Source organism: Capra hircus, chromosome 20 (assembly GCF_001704415.2).
Source record: "Capra hircus breed San Clemente chromosome 20, ASM170441v1, whole genome shotgun sequence".
NCBI lineage: Eukaryota > Metazoa > Chordata > Mammalia > Artiodactyla > Bovidae > Capra > Capra hircus.
In genome coordinates this window covers 30,508,883-30,531,196 of record NC_030827.1, presented here as the reverse complement: position 1 = coordinate 30,531,196, position 22,314 = coordinate 30,508,883, and the positions used below count along the sequence as shown (strand labels likewise).

The 22,314-nt window shown below is 37.5% G+C and overlaps 1 protein-coding gene and 1 non-coding gene across 2 annotated transcripts in view; both read right to left on the bottom strand.

Moving 5' to 3' along the window:
- FGF10 (fibroblast growth factor 10) overlaps positions 1-22,314 on the bottom strand; it is a 97,875-nt gene that overhangs the window by 37,371 nt on the left and 38,190 nt on the right. The window lies entirely within an intron of this gene.
- On the bottom strand, positions 9,419-9,490 carry TRNAS-GGA. The gene has a single exon. It is a non-coding gene; the product is annotated as a tRNA-Ser (tRNA).

Genomic DNA, 22,314 nt, shown 5'->3' with positions numbered 1-22,314 from the left:
GCATTCCCACCAACAGTGGAAGAGGGTTCCCTTTTCTCTACACCCTCTCCAGCAATTATTGCTTGTAGACATTTGGATTGCTGCCATTCTGACTGGTGTGAAATGGTACCTCATTGTGGTTTTGATTTGCATTTCTCTGATAATGAGTGATGTTGAGCATCTTTTCATGTGTTTGTTAGTCATCTGTATGTCTTCTTTGGAGAAATGTCTATTTAGTTCTTTGGCCCATTTTTTGATTGGGTCGTTTATTTTTCTGGAATTGAGCTGCATAAGTTGCTTGTATATTTTTGAGATTAGTTGTTTGTCAGTTGCTTCATTTGCTATTATGAGAAGGATATCTTAAAAATGGCAGTAGCAGTTCGAGACCAAAATAGTTCAGTTCAGTTTAGTCGCTCAGTCGTGTCCGACTCTTTGTGACCCCATGAATTGCAGCAAGAGTAGGTGGCAGGAAAAAGAAGAAGTATGCATGAACACAGAATTGGAAGGTGACATGAGAGTGATCCAAAGAACAGGAAAGATATACCTTAGATCTGTTTCTTTTCCAATTTCATCAAGGATTACCTGAGGGTTATACACTTGAGTAAGTGTTATTAACCTTTGAGGTCTACTCTCTATCCATACAGTACTCATCTTTTAGGTTGGTAATCTCCTTTAACTCTTTAAAAAAAACATGCTTCATTCACCTATTATCAAAATATTATGAAACAATAAAATTTTGAAAGTTTAAGAACATATCATATTCAGGCATTAAGACATGGACTGTTAACCCCAGGACACAGTTTCTTTATCACACTGGCTATAGGTATTAACTTTGTCAATGTGATAGTTTTTCTTTTAATTATTCTAGCAATATTAACATATTGACTGCTAGCTTATAGAATTTACTTTATGACTGGAGAGTATCATAAACATGAAATTCATTTAGGCTCCAATGGAATAGCTGTCCTATTTCTAGGATTTGGGATCTACCATCTTGAGTAAATTCAAAAGAACAGAAAAGAAAACAGAATTAGAATACTAAACAAATTTAGTATTCTCCCTTACTGGAAAGGGAAAAGAAAATTTGGAAGGCAAAGGCAGGATCAGCCCAGGAAGAAGAAAATGTACTTCTGTATATAAATCCTAGAAGTTAATATGAGAATCATCCAAATGGGTTTATATGAAGATCTGAAATATATTGTCCATCTAACATGAGAAAATTTTATTCTAAACAGTTCTTCCTTTGCTCTTATTTTTCAGCATCTCTGGGTTCTGTGTGATCTCTAAGGTTCCAGAGCAAAAGTCTGTACCTAAGTTCTAGGTGAAATAAATGGCAATAAATGTTTATTAATATGATTGTTTTTGTTGTTGTTTAGTTGCTAAGTTGTGTCTGACTCTTTTGCAACCCCATGGACTGCCAGGCTCCTAGGTCCATGGGACTTCCCAGGCAAGAATACTGGAGTGGGTTGATATTTCCTACTCCAGGGATCTTCCTGACCCAGGGATCAAACTTGTTTCTTCTGCATTGGTAGGTGGACTCTTTACCACTGAGCTGCCGGGAAGCCCTTATTAATATCATAACTATTAAGTAATGCTTTATAATGGAAGGTATCAATACTTTTTTCTATTTATATTATACAGATTCACTGAACATGTGTTCTTAGAAATTTAATATATGTAATATTAGGCTAGATTAAAATTGATTGGATTTAGCTTTTAAGGAATTCTTAGAAAGAAGCAAAAATTAAGAAAAAAAAAACTATGTCACTCAATTCTACTTCATTAGGTTATGGATATGATTTACCAAATAAATGAAAGATCAACAACATAGTTCATTATTTTACATATCCGGGCAGGTATATGAATTGATAACACACCATTTAGCAGAGTTTATAACTAAGTGAATTATTTTAAAACTTAAGATTTTGGACAAAACAATGAAAGCTCTATGATGTCCACATTACAGACCAACTCTACTATAAGAGAATAATCTTGGAAGAGATTTCATACCATTATTAGAAGACCTAAATTGATGAGGGAACTCTTGGTATTGCTCAGTACAGTCTGTATGTTGGAGGGCTAGTTATAGGAGCCATTGTGGATGCTGAAATCAGCAGATGCTCAAGTCCCATAGTTGGCCCTGACAGTTGGAGCTGATTGTCCTGCCATTCATTACAGGACCCCAAAAGAAGAATAGAAACAAGTGTGAATATGACCTGTAGTGACTGGGGGGAAATCATGGGATAGGGGATTGAACACAGAAATTAAAATCAGATAGACCTGTCTGCTTTTTATTATTTTGGGTGATATTAAACAACCCTGCTTCACAGGGCGTACAGAACAGATTAAAGTATTTAATGTGTTCAAAGTGTTCAACAAATAATGGATATTATTTCAATATTCTAACTGATCCGGTGAAAGTGAAAGTGTTAGTCGCTCAGTTGTGTCCCACTCTTTGCAACCCCAGGGACTGTAGCCCACCAGGCTCCTCTGTCCATGGGATTCTTCAGGCAGGAATACTGGAGTGGGTAGACAGTCTCTTCTCCAGGGGATCTTCCCAACCTAGGGATCAGATCCAGGTCTCCTGCACTGCAGGCAGATTATTTACCATCTGAGCCAATGGGGAAACTGATTCAGTATTGCAAAACTACTATTTGGTGATGACAAAGGCAGATCTGGGAAGGCAGCATGGTCTAACATAGACTTTAAAAGCTAGGTTTGTATTTCTTGAAAATGAAAGTTGCTCAGTCATGTCTGACTCTTTGTGATCCCATGGACTATACAGTCCATGGAATTCTCCAGACCAGAATATTGGAGTGGGTAACTGTTCTCTTCTCCAGGGGATCTTCTCAACCCAAGAAATTAACACAGGTCTCCTACATTGAAGGTAGATTCTTTACAAACAAAGCTAGTGGAGGTGATGGAATCCAGCTGAGATTTTTCAAATACTAAAAGATGATACTGTGAAAGTGCTACACTCAACATGTCAGCAAATCTGGAAAACTCAGCAGTGGCTACAGGACTGGAAAAGGTCAGTTTTCATTCCAGTCCCAAAGAAAGGCAATGCCAAGCAGTGTTCAAACTACAACACAATGGCACTCATCTCACACACTAGCAAAGTAATGTCATAAATTCTCAAAGCTAGGCTTCAATAGTACCTAAACCATGAACTTCCAGATGTTCAAGCTGGATTTAAAAAAGACAGAGGAACCAGAAATCAAATTGTCAACATCCACTGGATTATCAAAAAAGCAAGAGTATTCCAGAAAAACATTTACTTCTGCTTCATTGATTACGCTAAAGCCTTTGACTGTGTAGATCACAACACACTGTGGAAACTTCTGAAAGAAACAGAAATATTAGACCACCTTACCTGCCACCTGAGAAAACTGCATGCAGGTCAAGAAGCAACCGTTAGAACCAGACATGGAACAAGGACTGGTTCCAAATTGGGAAAGGAGTAGATCAAAGCTGTATATTGTCACCCTGCTTATTTAGCTTCTATGCAGAGTATATCATGAGAAACACTGGCCTGGATGAAGCACAAGCTGGAATCAAAACTGCTGGGAGAAATACCAATAATCTCAGATATGCAGATTTGACAGCACCCTTATATGGCAGAAAGCAAAGAGGAACTAAAGAGTCTCTTGATGAAAGTAAAAGAGGAGAGTGAAAATGTTGGCTTAAAAAACTCAACATTCAAAAAACGAAGATTGTGGCATCCACTCCCATCACTTCATGGCAAACAGATGGGGAACCAATGGAAACAGTGACAGATTTTATTTTCTTGGGTTCCAAAATCACTGCAGATGGTGACTGCAGCTGTGAAATTAAAAGACGCTTGCTCTTGGAAGAAAAACTATGACCAACCCAAACAGCACATTCAAAAGCAGAGACATTACTTTTCTGACAAAGGTCCACATAGTCAAAGACAATGGTTTTTCTAGTAGTCGTGTATGGATGTGAGAGTTGGACCATGAAGACAGCTGAGTGCCGATGAATTGATGCTTTTGAACTGTGGTGTTGGAGAAGACTCTTGAGAGTCCCTTGGACTGCAGGAAGGTCAAACCAGTCCATCCTAAAGGAAATCAGTCCTGAATATCCATTGCAAGGATTGATACTGAAGCTGAAGCTCCAATACTTTTGCTACCTGATGGCAAGTGCTGACTCATTAGAAAAGACCCTGGTGCTGGGAAAGATTGAAGGCAGCAGGAGAAGGGGATGACAGAGGATGAGACGGTTGGATAGCATTACTGACTCGATGGACATGAGTTCAGGAAGCTGTGGGAGTTGGTGATGGACAGGGAAGCCTGAAGTGCTGCAGTCCACTCGGTAGCAAAGACTCAGAAAGACTGTGTGACTGAATGGATGTATTCCTTAATAATCCTATTATATCTTCATATGTGTGAATTTCGTTCTATTTCAAAGTTAGTGAACTTATACCTTCAGTTGATACTACCTTTAGTTATTCTTTAATTGTCTCCTCTATAAAGTTATATTATTTTAGACTTAAAATTTACATTCATAAGCAGCACAGATAAATCAATGACCACCTGTGAAGTAACACATAAGTATTATTTACTACAGGATACAAAGAAATGGAAGTCATATTCTAGCACATAGATCTTTTAATTCACTACTCTAATTCACTGAACATTGTATTGGGCACATTCTGGGAAAGGGCAAAAGAATTTGTGAAAAGTTCATAAATATTAGATATAGATGTCCATCTGTTATGTATAGTGAAAGTCATTCAGTCATGTCCAACTCTTTGTGACCCCATGGACTATAGAGCCCATGGAATTCTCCAGGCCAGAATACTGGCGTGGGTAGCCTTTCCCTTCTCCAGGGGATCTTCCCAACCCAGGGATCAACCCAGGTTTCCCGCACTGCAGGCAGATTCTTTACCAGCTGGGTTATCAGGAAGTAATATATAGGATGCTAACTAAATCGCATAAGCAAAAACTTCACTAGGAGTTCAAGAGAATGAGGATTTTGGATTTAGGAATCTTACAGAATGTTTTATGGGAAAAACAGAATCCATTACTCAGAGTATTTACTGACTGCCAGCTTTAGGTCAAACATTCTTGCAAAACACAGGCAGAAGGAGGGAGGCAAAAGACTCCTGTGGTAAAGGAAATGAAAATATTATGAAATTCTTTACCACTTCACACAGGTTAAAGTTCATCTACATTTTTTCAAATATCAATTATATACTTCTAGATATTTCAAGGATTTTAGGTTAGGGAATGTTTCTTAGAGGAGTTCAATGATGTCTGCAAATTTAATGACATCACTTTTTATTTTCTAAGAGTAAAATTGCTGCTCTGTGCAGACAAATCAAGGCAAGACTATGATCAAGGAATCAGAGGTGGAAAGATACAAATCCAGACATAGGGACAAACAGGATGAGCTAAGTTGGGTGGTCAGAAATCTGACAGAGAGCAAAGGGACAGCCAAAGAGAACAATGAGAGAGGTGAGCATGAAAACACAGGGAAGTTCCGAGGCTCAGGCAAGTGGCTTTCTCAGCCTAAGTACGTCAATACATTCCATTGTCATAGTCCAGCTTTGAGGCTTAACCAAACTTCATCCCTGCATTGTGATAAATTCAGGCAGATATGACAACATGTCCGGTTTAAGACAAACCATTAACAGAACAGCATTTGGAACAACTGTACTTCACACTAGATTTGCTATAAAACTACCGGATATATGATTGGAAAAACTTAAAAATATTACATGAATGGTTTTTATTTCTTAATAAAACAGTAAAAATGACAGATTTAAGTTGAGTGATAATTTGGGTAAAAGTTCATTTTTTTTTTCTTTTTAACAAAATTGGAGTTTTATAGGTTTTCTTTTTTTAAGTGACTCCCATTCCTGACCGACTTCTGCTTCTAGGGACAAATATTTTGTATTTTCAGTACTTAGGATTGAGAGATTACAAGTTTTCCTCTAAGCTTTTCTTTGAAACATTTGCTAATAATAACAGTAAGTTTCAGCATTGTTCTGATTTTATGGTATGTGCTGGGTCAGTGGTTTCTAAGGGTCAGTAAAGGAAAGGAAGTTTTTGGACTTTGAAAGGATTTCATTTGAAAAATAACTTTTTGAATTTGGATAAAAGCACTTACATATTCCTAGCAACTTCCCTGATTCAGGCTACAGCAGTATATATAATTATTTATTGACTTCTTTTCATACTGTATATAGTTTTGTCTGTTTAGTTGCTAAGTCATGTCCAAATCTTTTGCGACCCCATGGACTGTAGCCCACCAGGTTCCTCTGAGCATGGGATTTTCCAGGCAAGAATACTGGAGTGAGTTGTTTCCTTCTCCAGGGGATCTTCACCCAGGGATAGAACCCACATCTCCTGTGTCTCCTGTGTTGGCAGGCAGATTCTTTACCACTAAGCCACTTGGGAAGTCCTAATTTCCCTCCAATCAGTGTGCCTAAAGAATTTCAGTTTTCATGGTCAATGATCACATAACACATTATCTGTAACTTGAAAAAGCCTTATATCGAATGGATATACACTATTCTTCAAATACTTGTGAGTATTTTGCAGTGGTAAAAATTTATTTTAAAGCATACCTACTAGCTTTCTATCATTAGGTAGTTATAAGATTTCATGTGGGAGTCTAAAAATATAGTACCCTTAAACATAGTCTGCAAATGATAAAAGGTTGTGAATTACAATATATTATTTGATTATTGAAAAATAATTAATGATAAAATGAGAAAATTTGATTTGAAGATATTTTGGAGAAAATAAGCAAAGTTAAAATGAACTAGGATTAAATTGTCTGAGAACATTAGATTTCAACCAGATTTTTCTGTTTGTTTGTTTGCTGTTGTATAGTCACTAAGTCAAGCCCAACTGTTTTGCAACCCCATGGGCTGTAGCCCGCCAGGCTTCTCCGTCCATGGGATTCTCCAGGCAAGAATACTGGAGTGGGTTGCCATTTCCTTCTCCAGGGGATCTTCCTGACGCAGGGGTGGAACCCACGTCTCCTGCATTGGTGGCAGATTCTTTACTGCTTAGCCACCAGGGAAGCCTTCTGTTTATAAGAATATTAATACATTAAAATTTTGCATTATCACTGAACTTCTATTCATGGTAACTAAAGTGAATAACCATTATCATCATCCAAAATTTCTGCCTCAGTACAGGATCATTGTCTATAGTGTGTTTGGGAATTCTTAATCTTCAAATAGTCCTTTGACTTCAAGCTTTTCTCCAATTTCTTTTCATTTTTTTTCCTTCTCAGCAAAACATAATCTGTCTCTATATACCCATTTTTCCACTTTTCATTCTCTTTCTCAGCTCAGTAAAACTGGATTTCTACTTGACATGCTTTCATCAGGTACCAACAGATTGAAAGTGAAAGTGAAGTCGCTCAGTCGTGTCAGACTCTTTGCGACCCTGTGGACTGTAGCCTACCAGGCTCCTCCCTCCATGGGATTCTCCAGGCAAGAATACTGGAGTGGGTTGCCATTTCCTTCTTCAGGGGATCTTCCCAACCCAGGGATCAAATGCAGGTCACCTCTGAGCCACCAGGGAAACCCTAGATTCCATGCTGCTAAATCCCAGTGGTCTCTTCTAGGCTCACCCCTCATCTGCATTTGAAATAACTGTTCCACACTTTCACACTTGTCTTCCAAGAATTCACTCCTGGATTTTTCTTCTATCTTTTTGGCACTCTTTCTAAGTCATTCTTGTAGTTTCTCCCCTTGCTTTACAGAATATGGAGATAACTGGGTTGACTTTGGACTCAGACCCAGCCAGGTATTCTATGCCATCTCCTTGGGGATCTCTCAGCTTCATGACTTTAAGTTCCATACATGTGATGATGCCCAAACATACTTCTCCAGTGCTGACTTCTTTCCTAAGCTCATAAACCTCTAACTACTTGCCAGCTGCTCTTAAATTTTAATAGTGATCTTAATATCTCCAAAATTAAACAAACAATTTTTCCACCCAAAGCTGTTCCTTGCCCCCACAGATTTCTTCATCTCAGTACAAAGCAATACCAATCACTCTCTCTCATCTCTTCACCTTCCACCCCCATTTACTGTCAAGCACAAAGAATTGTTTGTTCTTCCTCCAAATTGTGTCTGGATCCTACTACTTCTCCACAGCTCTGTTGTTAGTGCAATCCAAGGCACTAACATTTTTTTCCATCAACATAATGCTTCCATTTCCCTCCAACTTTTCTTGTCCCCAAAATAAAGTGATTAAAATAATCATAAACCCATCATGTCATAATGTATATTAATTCCTTCATGGGCTTCCTCCTAAGTTAGAATAATTGTCAGGCTTCCCAGTATGGTCCTTGGGAACCACAGTCTACTTTTTAAACTTTTCCCACCACTCTCTCCTTCACACACCATCCTCCAGTCCTACTGGCTCTCTTTCTTGAAAATATTGATTTAGTTCTTCAGGACTGTTGCACTTGCATCCTCTGCCTGAGGCTTTATTTCCCCTGATTTTGACATGGCTGACTTGATCCCATCATTCATGTTTCTGTACAAATCATAGATAAATACTTTTATATAAAGAAACTGCCTTGAGGTAGCTCCATCCTGAACTTTTTGCAGTGACAGAAACATTTGATAATCTATATTGTCCAACATATTAATATAAGTGAGCGCTTAACATGGGGCTAGTGATATTCAGAAATGGAATAATACAATTTTCATTAATTAATCTAATTAAGATAGCTACTTGTGGCTAGCAACTACTGTATTGAATAGTGCAGTTCTAGCAAGAACTTTGCTCTATGTTTTAACATACAATTTCATATCATAGTATTATTTTTAAACTTATTGATATACTTTTGAGAAAATTTTTTCCTTCTATGCAGTGTAAGCTTCACAGAGCTGGAACAATTGAGTCTGTTTGCTCCTCTGTACTCAAAGCCCGGAAGAGGGCCAAGCACATAGTAAGTACTCAATAAGTGTTTCTAGAAAACATAAATGAATGAATGGATGAACCCATCTCCTCTGTTGCTGGTTGAAGTTAGGCCTGTGGTATAGTATCTTTAGTTCAGACTATTGGTAGTAGCGTCCTCCCTGGCACCGTCATTCTACTTCTACCCCAACTTGAATCTCTCCTTCATGTCACTAAGTGATCACTTTGAATTACTTCTGTGATCAAGCGATGCCCTCCTGGAAGTTCTTTCTGGTGCAGGTCACTATCATGAGCATCCCTTAATGATACGGTGGCTTCTACATACAAGGCTCTCCCTGCCTCTCATCTAACACTCAAGCAACACTGAGGAACTAGCAGTTTTCACACATCTTGAAGTGAAGGGAAGTTGCTCAGTCGTGTCCGACTCTTTGCGACCCCACGGACTGTAGCATACCAGGCTCCTCCCTCCATGGGATTCTCCAGGCAAGAATACTGGAGTGGGTTGCCATTTCCCTCTCCAGGGGATCTTCCCGACCCGGGGATCGAACCCGGGTCTCCAGCATTCCAGGCAGATGCTTTAACCTCTGAGCCACCAGGGAAGCCCTGCTGTAAACAACCATTCCTTTTCATGTTTGGCAAATCCTCATGTATCCTTCAAAAACCCAAAGAAATGTTTCAATTTGGGTGATGATTTGCCCACGATACATGTTGATTTACCCATGGCAAATCTTCCTTCTCTTGCTGAGAACAGCTCTTGTGTGTCTGTGTGTGTATCTATATTTAATACCTTATTGGTGGCTCAGGCTGTAAAAGCGTCTGCCTACAGTGCAGGAGACCTGGGTTCAATCCCTGGGTTGGGAAGATTTCCTGGAGAAGGAAATGGCAATGCACTCCAGTATTCTTGCCTGGAAAATCCCACGGATGGAGAAGCCTGGTAGGCTACAGTCCATGGGATCTCAAAGAGTCAGACACGACTGAGCGACTTCACTCATACTTTTATGGCTACATGAATATACGGTGCTTGGTTAGGGACTGTGGTTTACTTTTATAGCCCTAGCACAGAGCAAAATTCTAGCTGTAGCACTTAGTAAGTGCTCCACTGATGGTTGTTAATTAAATTCAGCTGATGTCTTTACAGTAGGATTCCATTGTACTGATGGGTGGGACTCAGTGGCTCTGACTCTAGGCTTTTGTTATTCCCACAGAAAAGTAATTTCTTTCATTCCATTTTTATTATATAGAACAACATGATTTTATGTATGTTAGGGCTGTATCATATTTTTATTGAATGTAGAAGGTAAATATAGGAGTCTTCCATACAACCACTCTGCAGTATGCCATTTTTTCTCAAGACTGTCAGATTTTGGTATAAAATGTATATAGAATCTGTCAAAGTGAAAATATTTTACAAATATGAGGATAGTTGACAGAAGTCTACCTACCTTGTAGCTGTACCATGGATGAAGTGGTTAGTAAGGCACGGATAGTCTTGCAACATTTCTTTAAGAAAATGTGTGAACTATTCCAAAGGTGGGTCAGCAGTTAACTATTAAAAATATAATTTTCTTATATGCAATCACTGGTGATAGAAGGATGAAATATTCTGTGAGTATTAAACAAAACTAATGCTAATAAAATGTACTATTGGAATAATCCTGCCACAGTGAAAGGAGATTTAGAGACAGAAAAAAGGACACTGTCTTACTCTGGTCAGGCTGCTAACAAAACATTACAGCTCTGGATGGCATATAAACAAGAAATTTGTTGCTCTCAGTATTGGCAGCTCGAAATCTGAGATCAGGGTGATGCTAGTGTGGTTGGATGAGGGCCCTCTTTCCAAGTTACAAACTTCTCATTTCCTAACATAAGCTAGGGAATATCTTATGATCCTTTATAAGAGCACTAATCACATTTATGAGGGTACCACCCTGATGACCCCATCACCTCCCAAAGGCCTTGCCTACTAATGCCATCACCTTAGGGGCTTAGGGTTTCAATATATGAATTTTGAGGGGATACATTCAGATCATAGCAAGCACTTAACATGGGATCTGTACCTCACTAGTTTTGACACTAACTATGCATATTTGTGTTTGACCTATCCTCTGAATTGTAGAGAAAATTCAGCACAAATTTCTATCATTCCTGTCCCAGATAAGGTGGAACCTGTTATCCTTGCTTTTATCTCTGGAAGTTATTAGGAGTAGGTTGTGGATTTAGTTAATAAAAACATGGAATATTCAATTAAATCTGAATTTCAGATAAACAACGAATGACATTTTTTTACTGTATACACATCCTGTGCAATATTTAAGGCACATTTATACTAAAAAACAAACCACTCACTGTCTGTCTAAAACCCATATTTAATTGGGAGTTCTTATTTAATCTGACAGCCTTGCCTGGGGAGGAGGCTGGGTGGTGGTGAATTGTATTCTCCATGACCTATGGCCCTAAATTCTTGTTTGCACTAAACTCTCAATTGTATGCGCCCACTAAAAGTCTAACCACACCTTCCACGAGTCTTCTCTATGCTCGTATCACTCATGTAAGCTGTTTCACACTGTGAAACAGAACTTCATTTCTATAATGTTCCTCTGAACTCATTCAACGCATTTGTGTATACTACAGGCTTCACTTAACATTTGCATTTGCAGCTAGGGAGAGGATACAGATCTTAGTGTAAATACTTTAAGATTAAATAAAAGATGTATTTATTCTTCAGAATATTTTAACCACACTCTCTATCCGTCTCCTACGTTCCACTATGACTGGTTGCTCACTAACCACTTGTCTCTATAGTCTTTTGTTTCCTCTGTTGTTTCACCTCCTCTTTGATTTCTGAAACCTTCTCTCCTGTCTTGCTATGCAGCCCAGTAGTGATTTCTATTAAGTTCACATGCAATGTGATTTCACCATCTTATCTTTTTCACAATCACTTTACAGACTACTTTTTTGTGGCTATGGTATATGTATAAGTCAGAATCTTGTAGGAGTCTTAATATTCATGAATATTTTTAATGATATGAAAAAGTATCCATAAAAAGACAAAGTTATAACCAGGATAAAATATACTATGTACAGTATGATATCCATTAGGGATATCACATAATATAGAATTACGTAATCATAGATACAGAGAAAGGAATGAGAAAAAGCTAACCAAAACCAAACAGCAGTCACCTCTGGATTGTGAAATTATAAGTGATCATTATTTTAATACCTTCTTTGATATTTATAAAGATGTACATGCAATAACATTAGCAATAAGAAAATCATATATATATTAGCAATAAGAAAATCAAGTGTATATATAAACATGAATAACACACATATATGTAATGCAAAAGTGAGGATACATAATATATACATGCTCTTAAATTATATATAAGAAATACATTCAGTTTAAAATCATTAATAGAGATTTTTGAAAGAAGATTATTTTAAATTTTTCCATGGTTCATTACATGAAAAAAGTCATATATTTGTTTAGACACTATAAGAACTTTAATAAGTTATTTAATAATTTAATTATTTAATAATAACCATAGTGATTTATGAGTTTGATTCATGCTTTAGATGGGAGTGAAGTTTTTTGTTTTTATTTTTTTTTGCAAGGATGTTTTTACTAATTTATATGCTAAGAAAACCTGTTTACATTTGCACCATTAAGTAGCTTAGAAAATAATGCTAAATGAAAACTGTTGTATGTACAATATAACTCCAAGAATTTAAAAGTATTTAAGTAAATATCCATTTGTTGAAATTAATCTTCTCAGGTCAAATTGCTTACTCCGGTTGTTACATTACTAAAAAAAATAAGGTACTTCAATTTAGCCCATGCTGAAACTTGAATTCTCTTTGATTTTAAATATTTTATTCTCTTTATCTTAAGATAATAACCTATCATTCAGTTCAGTTCAGTCACTCAGTCGTGTCCAACTCTTTGTGACGCCATGAACTGTAGCACGCCAGGCCTCCAGGTCCATCAACAACTCCTGGACTTCACCAAAACCCATGTTCGTTGAGTCGGTGATGCCATCCAGCCATCTCATCCTTTGTCGTCCCCTTGTTCTCCTGCCCTCAATCTTTCCCAGCATCAGGGTCTTTTCAAATGAGTCAGCTCTTTGTATCAGGTGGCCAGCGTATCCGAGTTTCAGCTTCAACATCAGTCCTTCCAATGAACACCCAGGGCTGATCTCGTTTAGGATGGACTGGTGGGACTCCTTGCAGTCCAAGGGACTCTCAAGAGTCTTCTCCAACACCACAGTTTAAAAGCATCAATTCTTGGGCACTCAGCTTTCTTCACAGTCCAACTCTCACATCCATACATGACCACTGGAAAAACCATAGCCTTGACTAGACGGACCTTAGTCAGCAAAGTGATGTCTCTGCTTTTGAATATCCTATCTAGGTTGATCATAACTATCCTTCCAGGGAGTAAGCGTCTTTTAGTTTCATGGCAGCAATCACCATCTGCAGTGATTTTGGAGCCCAGAAAAATAAAGTCAGCCACTATTTCCACTGTTTCCTGATCTATTTGCCATGAAATGATGGGACTAGATGCCATGATCTTAGTTTTCTGAATGTTGAGCTTTAAGCCAACTTTTTCACTCTCCTCTTTCACTTTCATCAAGAAGCTCTTTAGTTCTTCTTCACTTTCTACTATGAGGGTGGTGTCATCTGCATATCTGAAATTATTAATATTTCTCCTGGCAACCTTGATTCCAGCATGTGTTTCATCCAGCTCAGCGTTTCTCATGATGTCCTCTGCATATAAGATAAATAAGCAGGGTGACGATATACAACCTTGATGTACTCCTTTTCCTATTTGGAACCAGTCTGTTGTTCCATGTCCAGTTCTAACTGTTGCTTCCTGACCTGCACACAAGTTTCTCAAGAGGCAGGTCAGGTGGTCTGGTATTCCCATCTCTCTCAGAATTTTCCACAGTTATTGTGATCCACACAGTCAAAGGCTTTGGCATAGTCAATAAAGCAGAAATAGATGTTTTTCTGGAACTCTCTTGCTTTTTCCATGATCCTACGGATGTTGGCAATTTGATCTCTGGTTCCTCTGCCTTTTCTAAAATCAGCTTGAACATCTGGAAGTTCACGGTTCATGTATTGCTGAAGCCTGGCTTGGAGAATTTTAAGCATCACTTTACTAGTGTGTGAGATGAATGCAATTGTGCAGTAGTTTGAGCATTTTTGGCATTGTCTTTCTTTGGAACTGGAATGAAAACTGACCTTTTTCAGTCCTGTGGCCACTGCTGAGTTTTCCAAATTTGCTGGCATATTGAGTGCAGCACTTTAATAGCATCATCTTTCAGGATTTGAAACAGCTCAGCTGGAATTCCATCACCTCCACTAGCCTTGTTCGTAGTGATGCTTCCTAAGGCCCACTTGACTTCGCCTTCCAGCATGTCTGGCTCTAGGTGAGTGATCATACCATCATGATTATCCGGGTTGTGAAGATCTTTTTTGTATACTTCTGTATATTCTTGCCACCTCTTTTTAATATTTTCTGCTTCTGTTAGGTCCATAATATTTCTGTTCTTTATTGAGCCCATCTTTGCATGAAATGTTTCTTTGGTATCTCTAATTTTCTTAAGTGATCTCTCGTCTTTCCCATTCCTTTTTTTCCCTCTATTTCTTTGCACTGATCACTGAGGAAGGCTTCCTTGTCTCTCCTTGCTATTCTTTGGAACTCTGCATTCAAATGAGTATATCTTTCCTTTTCTCCTTTGGTTTTTGCTTCTCTTCTTTCCACAGCTATTTGTAAGGCACCCTCAGACAGCCATTTTGCTTTTTGCATTTCTTTTTTATTGGAGATCGTACAATGTCTGACACCTGTACAATGATCCCTTACTCCTATACAAGGTTACGAACCTCCAACCATAGTTCATCAGGCACTGATGATCCTGTACAATGATCCCTGACTCCTGTACAATGTCACAAACCTCCATTCATAGTTCATCAGGCACTCTGTCTATCAGATCTAATCTCTTGAATCTATTTCTCACTTCCACTATATAATCATAAAGGATTTGATTTAGGTCATAACTGAATGGTCTAGTGGTTTTCCCTACTTTCTTCAATTTCAGTCTGAATTTGGCAATAAGGAGTTCATGATCTGAGCCACAGTCAGCTCCTGGTCTTGTTTTGCTGACTGTATAGTGTTTTTCCATCTTTGGCTGCAAAGAATATAATCAATCTATCGGTGTTGACTATCTGGTGATTGTCCCTGTGTAGAGTCTTCTCTTGTGTTGTTGGAAGAGGGTGTTTGCTATGACCAGTGCATTCTCTTGGCAAAATTCTGTTAGCCTTTGCTCTGCTTCATTCTGTACTCCAAGGCCAAATTTGCCTGTTACTCCAGGTGTTTCTTGACTTTCTACTTTTGCATTCCAGTCCCTATAAAGAAAAGGACATCTTTTTGGGGTGTTAGTTATAAAAGGTCTTGTAGGTCTTCATAGAATCGTTCAACTTCAGTTTCTTCAGCATTACTGATCTGGAATAGACTTGGATTATTGTGATATTGAATGGTTTGCCTTGGAAATGAACAGAGATCATTCTGTCATTTTTGAGACTGCATCCAAGTACTGCTTTCGGAATCTTTTGTTGATTGTGATGGCTACTCCATTTCTTCTAAGGGTTCCTTGCCTACAGTAGTAGATATAATGGTCATTTGAGTTAAATTCACTCATTCCAGTCCATTTTAGTTCACTGATTCCTAAAATGTCAACGTTCATTCTTGCCATCTCCTGTTTGACCACTTCCAATTTGTCTTGATTCATGGACCTAACATTCCAGGTTTCTATACAATATTGCTCTTTACAACATCGGACTTTGCTTCTATCACCAGTCACATCCACAACTTGGTTTTGTTTTTGCTTTGGCTCCATCTCTTCATTCTTCATTTTTTCTGGAGTTATTTCTCCAGTATCCTATTTCTACACTATTTCTCCAGTAGCATATTGGGCAACTACTGGCCTGGGGAGTTTATCATTCAGTGTCCTATCTCTTAACCCCATGTATGAAAAGGCAAAAAGATAGCTGAACAAGGCATGCTTTAAAGATGTGACAATTTATAACAATATTCTTACATAAAACAGTAGCTTAGTTTATCATCCACTAATAGATTAGAGTGTGATACATAGATGGATAACAGATGAGTCAGTGATTTGTTCTTATATTTGAATGCTTAGAGACTATGCCCAATGAGATATAGTCTCTGATTTATTTCAATTGATATGATCTAAACTTGTTTTTAAAGCTAGATGGTTTCTGAAGTATTTAAAACAAAAATATTTGAAGAATTGAGAATTATAATTAAAACTTGAATTAGAGAATCACAAATACTGTGTGTACTTAATTAAACAGAGTTATATGCTGAAATGAGTGCTTCCCTTCTGAAAACAAATATGTAAATTCTAGGCTAGGTTATCATTGGAATCTTATCTTCTCTAAGCAGGAAGTCTTCCAAGTTACCAATGGCTAAATTTCTATGCCATTTCTATTGATATTTTGCTATTACTAATAGTTTGGTATTTTGGAGGTACTAGGCTAAATAAGGGCTTCCCTGGTGGCTCAGACAGTAAAGACTTTGCCTGCAATGCAGGAAAACTAGGTTCAATCCCTGGGCTGGGAAGATCCCCTGGAGAAGGAAACAGCTACCCACTCCAGTATTCTTGCCTGGAGAATTCCATGGACAGAAGAGACTGGCAGCTATAGACCACGAGGTTGCCAAGAGTCAGACATGACTTAGCAACTAACACTCTGACTGAATAATGTAAATTTCCATTTTTTGTGCATAAGAATTGGAGGAATAAAGTCAATAATCTATTATTCAACCAAATCAGTTTAGTTCAGTCACTCAGTCACATCCAACTCTGTGATCCCATGAACTGCAGCACACCAGGCTTCCCTGTGCATCACCAACTCCCAGAGCTTGCTCAAACTCAAGTCCATTGAGTCAGTGATGCCTTCCAACCATCTCATTCTTCATACCCTTCTCCTCCTGTCTTCAATCTTTTCCATCATCAGGATCTTTTTTTTACATCAGGTGGCCGAAGTATTGGAACTTCAACTTTAGCATCAGTCAATGAATGTTCAGGACAGATTTCCTTTAGGATTGACTGGTTTGATCTTCTTGCAGTCCAAGGGATTCTCAAGAGTTTTCTACAACACCACAGCTCAAAAGCATCAATTCTTCGGTGCTCAGCTTTCTTTATGGCTCAACTTTCACATCCATGCATGACTACTGGAAAAACCATAGCTTTGACCAGACAGACCTTGTCAGCAAAGTAATGTCTCTGGTTTTTAATATGCTGTCTAGGTTGGTTATAGTTTGTTTTTTTTTCCCAAAGAGCAAGCATCTTTTAGTTTCATGACTGCAGTCACCATCTGCAGTGATTTTGGAGCCCAAGTAAATAAAGTCTGTCACTGTTTCCATTGTTTCCCCATCTGTTTGCCAAAAAGATTTAACCTAATAATGTGTACCAAAAGATGCACAATGGGTATATTCCTTCTTTCAGCACACATCATTCATGTGGATACATAATCTAGAGCTAAATATTTATTGATTTGTCTTTTTGTTTTTTACCTTTAGGGTGTATAATTTAAGTCTTTTTACTTTAAACGTGAATTTTCCAAACCATGCTTTAGTACTAATTCAGTTATAAAAATTTAGAAGCTAGTGAGTGTTTGTAGAATCAATTAGTTTATTAATAGTGATTCCTTCTCAGTCTAAGCAGAGCCAAAATTTTTATAGTCCATGTAAGAAGAGTGCACTATGATACACTGACGTGTGGTACATAGGTGTTATTCTGCACTGGTTACAACATTGGGCTTGATAACAAAGAGGACACCATGCTAGTGACCCATTTAGCAGGATGAGGGCTTTGGCTTTAAGTAGATTTTCTGAAGTTTCTGATGCAGAAGTGCTCAGTGTGCTGGAATCTATTGTCAGAACTCACAGGTTCAATGAAAGAACTACTTGTTTACAATGTAAAAGTTGCCACAGAGGAAACTCATGACTGACACTTTATGCCTCCATTCAACACCCACACGAAGGTGGCATAACTCTTTCCTGGGCTGAGGTACAAGCTAGGTTCTTCAGTTTTGGAAACAAAATATCAACTGTGCATTTCAAGAACTTTACCTGCCTCTTACTGAGCTCCTAACTGAACTTCGACTGAGATAACTGATTTTTGAAATCAGTAGTCTAAAGTCCCAAAGACCCACTACTGCAATAATCCAGATCAACAGGAGTATACGATTTGGACCTAGCCCAGTAAATTTTTAGGTTCTGCAATTATGGGAACCTGGGCCAGATGATCTCTCTGTGACTCCTTTTTGTCACCGTTAAAGTAGGGATATTGATAGTACTTAATGTAAAGATTTTTCTAAGGTTTAATTGAGTTAACATATATAGTATGTGCTAAAGAAATGCATGTTATTTTGTTACTATTAAAAATAAAACTTTCAGACTTCTTACTTAGGCTTTTTACAAAACTGGATAATAGAGACTTTCTTAGAAAAAAATGTTTTGGATTTAAGAAAAAAATTTCTAATATGACATAGTGCCATGTGTAGGTAGAATGAAACCACTTAACCTTAGTGATTTCATTTTTCGTATGAAAATACTACTACTCACCTCATAGAGATCTTGTGATGATTATAAATTAGATTATTCAGCTAAAGTATCTAGGTCTAGTCAATGCTCTCTTATCACTTATCAACAGTTTCCATACCTGTAATCTATCCTCTCTCTACAGTATTCACAAAAGAATCCAAAACCAAGAGGTATACTTACTGTCCAGATGACCTCTCTGTTATTGATGTTGTGGTGGTGGTTGTTAGTTTCTGTTCTGTTTGTTTCTGTTCTGTTTGTTTCACTTTGTTTTTTTGTTGAGAGCTATATGCTTTATACATTTTTTCTTTTTTCTTTATATTTTAATAGGCTTAGAGTGAAACGTTACATTCAATAGCAAGCCCAAGCACAGTTTCTAATAAAACAATAGCAACTAAGCCCTTATTATATAATTCCTATATATTTTTATTTCCTTATTTTAGTGGTTTTGTTTTGCATTTGTATTTTATTTTAAATTACCTCAAATCCTTTGGTAATTAGGTAGAAATAATAAAAAAAAAATCCTGAGGGTACTTTCCAAATATAATGAGAGCTTCTCAGATACCTTCTAAATTGGAAGATTCTGTTCATAAAATTGGATGTATCTGGAAAATTTTTCTCTAGCAGAAGAAGTTGGGGAGTGGGAACTTTGTGGAGGCTCTACAATCTCTTCCTATTAGCTTTAGGAATAAGCGAACTGTCTACTAAACCATCACTGGGGGAGAAAACAGTAATGTATCATGAAGAAAAAAGCTCTTATTTTTGTTGTTAGAATGCAGCTGAACTTGAAAGGGGTACTTCTAGTTTACCCAGCTAGCTCGTATGTTTCCATTTATGAAATAAAATGAAATTGTAACAAATGCACTTATTCCATAAATAATTTGAGGATTTCCCCCTCTATCTTTGTCTCTCATACTGGAGCAATAAGACCAAGTAATAAAATAAAGAACAGGATAAAATGGTGAATAACAAGCTATAGCTCTCTGGGATTCTTTTCTTAGTTTAGATGGATTAGAGTATGTTGAATTTCCTTTCTTATTTAATGTTAGAGTTTCCTTTTTCTTAGAAGAATACAAAAAAAAAAAAAAAGAAAAGAAACAGACTGCTTAACAAAAAACATACAAGATTCTTAAACTGCATCTCCAGTAACATTTAAATCTTTTCAAGTAAAATTCTTAGTAGGTGACATGTTAAATGTCTATGTTCTCAGATGTTATATATTTTTCTTTAGCATACATGTTACCTAAATATTGTTATGAATGGCATTTCTCAGAATGGCTAAGGAAGGTACATTCTTAATTAGAAATGCTTATGAAATATAAATTAAATATAATCTGTACTATATTATGCTTAAAATATCTTCCCTGACTCCAACTACCTCATACTAAAGGGAGTTACAATTAATTTGTTCTTAAGTCTAATTGTATCTGAAGACCTTGCTGCTGCTGCTGCTAAGTCGCTTCAGTCGTGTCCGACTCTCTGCGACCCCATAGACGGCAGCCCACCAGGCTCCCCTGTCCCTGGGATTCTCCAGGCAAGAGTACTGGAGTGGGTTGCCATTTCCTTCTCCAATGCATGAAAGTGAAAACTGAAAGTGAAGTCGCTTAGTCATGTCCGACCCTCATCGACCCCATGGACTGCAGCCCACCAGGCTCCTCCGTCCATGGGATTCTCCAAGCAAGAGTACTGGAGTGGGTTAGAAACTCTCAAATTTTGCTCATTGTTATTGCAGAGCTGTAAACATCACCTAATGGATGAATCTAAACTTTTCATCCAGTTTAGAAGGTGTCCAAACAGACTCTGGTCTTCATATAATATTAAAATCTCTAATAGTGGTAGTATGTTTGGTTGTAGCACCAGATTCTGTATGGAAATTTGTTGCATTAGAAAAGTTATAATGCAGCTGGCATTTTAATACTAAATCTGTGATGGATAAAACCCAGGGCTACTGGTTCGGCTACTGCCTGCCCTGAGTCACACTATCTCCTCTCCAAAACACATGTAAGACATTAACAGTCTGATAATTAGTGCGCATTCCTGACTGCTCCTTAAAACCTCACTCCCAGATGCAGCTTTGGTCGGATCTTGGTTTTATTAGCTTTCATGATTCACTACTGTTGTAAGACTAGTTCCCTTTTCCATTCATTAAGCTTTCTATCTGGCTAGGCAGTGTTGATGTAAGCTCAAACCTTAAAAAGGCAATGACTTCATCCTCTTTGCATGTACCCGGTCTCCAAATTATGTGTCTATATAGTGCAGAACTATTGTTTCAATGGCATGAACAGGAAGACAGGACTTATAAGAACATTTACTTCACTTGTATTTAGAATTGGAACCATGGAGGGTAGGAGACAATTGATTCAAGAAGCATAGCTATTGTCTGTTAGACTCCTCAGGATGTGCAAAGCCTCATGTTACCAAAAGACTCTGATATATGTGGCCCCAATCTAACATTGAAAATGATCTAAAAGGGATATATTTATAGAAAAATCAAAGTATATTCCTTTTCTACATGGGATAAAAATGTCTTTGTTGTAGACATAATAAAAGATTTAACAGAAAGAGGAAACAACTTACAAGGATCTGATATAAACACAACCAAGTAGAACAGAAAATTTGCTGAGGACTCAAAAGTGTGGGATATTCTGGTATACAGTTACAATCTAATGATACATTAAAATGGTACCATTTACCAAGAAAGTAGGGAATTAACAAGCATCTAAGATTCCTGAATTCAAAAACAGAGTGACTTATCAGGTATTAGTGCACAAAGGTAGCAGAAAAACAAGGAGAGCCCAATGGCCCATATTTTTCTGTAATTCGTTTACAACAGTAACATGAAAACAGTAAGTACAACATAGCAGAGAAGAGAAATCTTATATGTGAATCAACGTGCCTATTTTGAGATTAGAGTGTGTTTATACTTAAAACATCATGATTCTGCTCTCCTAATCTGAATTTTATAGTAGGATAAATTGAGATAAATTATCTTATGTGGTACTTTTGAGCCAAATATTCAATGCACATCACTGCTTTCCCCAAGAGGCTTGTACCACTAATGCTTTAACAAGGGAATGCTAATCACACAACTCTCAGTGTCATAAAAGGGTGGGAGGTAAAACTATTACAATCTCCCCTAGGAAATCAATGATTGGAATCTAAAGATTTAATTTCATCTCCATTCCTAAACTTTCACCAACTCCATTGTGGCTCAGAGTCCAGAGGTCGGCCAACAAGAACAATAAAGAATATTCTTTGCCAACTTCATTTTAACAAATTTGAGAATCAAAATCAATTAGGTAGATGACCATCAGCAATTCAGTTGAGCTTGGCCAACTACTCCCACTAAAAAGGAGTTTTTCTCATGGGCAACATCTAGATAAGAGATCTCACCCTCTATTATCAGGAAAAGTTGAGTATGTTTCAGCTTATCAAAAAATCAACTCTCTTTGGCCCCTTTGGGGGAGAGAATTAGACCCAAATTCAACTTAGATTTAAGTCTAAAGTAATTTTATTAGCTGATCTACCTAACACTTTATTACACAATACATTCAATGTTGTAAACATGATTTTTGGCAATCTCTTACTTTAGCTCAAGAACTGAGTTGGAAACCACTGGACAACATTTGGATAATGACAATCTCATCTTGTCTCCCTTGGAGAGTAATAATGTAAACAAAATGAGCTCTTTACTAGCAGCCAAGTTCAGTGGAGTTTGTGTCTGTTCCTTTTCTAATATCAATGTCTCAGGGATATTTTCTGCGCATGTTTCTGGAGACAGAAATGTTCCAT